The following is a 1115-nucleotide window of genomic DNA, read 5'->3' as shown; positions in this document are numbered from 1 at the left end:
AGGATTGGGTGGGGGGTGGGAGGGGGAAGGCTGGGAAGGGATGTGAAGGGTAAACAAAGGAGGAGGCTGCAATGCTTGATAAGAAATGTACACATTATCTTGCCCATGTAATTGTAACCCCTCTGTACAGTATGTTCACAGAAAATAAAAGTAAAAATTTAAAAAAATAAAACTATCTAATGGGGGCAATTCCTGTACAAAACCATAGCCAACTATTATTTTTCCCCTTTGACTTACCAAAATTTTATTTGTCATACAATATATGCCTTTCTATGTGATTACGTTCTAGCCATTTTTTTACTTTTGTAGGGTACTAGAGATTTAAAACTTTAGATCCTCAGTTATTTAATGAAAGGAATATTCTGGAATTACATAGATAAATAATCAGAATTCTCTGCTTCTTATTAGCAGAGAAACTTAGAAATTATATTACTTTTTGTAGTTCAATTAGAGTTTTTATGGCAACATGCGATTTGTTGAAAGAATTCGTTATTTTATCCATCTCTATTCCTGGTTAACAGAAGAAGTATTTTTCCTATCTTTATGCCTACTACTGTACAACCACTGTTAATATTACTATCACTAATCCAATTGGGAGATCACATTCTCTAGATCCTTAACACTGCTTTATATTATCGATAGAGTTCACTAGTCATTTTCCGAATCAAATAATTTCATGATGATTGTAGGAAGAGGACAAAGCAGTTCATAGAAAATGATTCACAAAAACCACAGCTGGTTATAATAGACATTCTAAATACATGAGATTCTAATATATATTCTTCACAGAACATCTACACATATTTATAAAATATTCAACATTTAATTCATTTTGTTTTTATTTATTAATGAAGATGAATTACAACAATAATGTAAAAGTGGTAACAAGCATCAAGGAAAGTCTCCATGTGCATATTGGAATCATTTTATTAAAACTTTCAAGGAAATCTTCCAGAATATTTTGTTCCCTAAAATGTACATTCTAGAGAACAATGACAACAGCTAGTTTCAGTTTTACTGTTATCTTTATTGGCAACTTATTTTTTTTTAAATTTTATTTTATTTGTGACCATACTGTACAGAGGAGTTACAATTACACGGGCAGGATAATGCGT

This window comes from Dipodomys ordii, unplaced genomic scaffold (genome assembly GCF_000151885.1).
Source record: "Dipodomys ordii isolate 6190 unplaced genomic scaffold, Dord_2.0 Scaffold8, whole genome shotgun sequence".
Lineage (NCBI taxonomy): Eukaryota > Metazoa > Chordata > Mammalia > Rodentia > Heteromyidae > Dipodomys > Dipodomys ordii.
The sequence above is the reverse complement of the archived record's forward strand: the minus strand, read 5'-3'. Positions refer to the sequence as shown.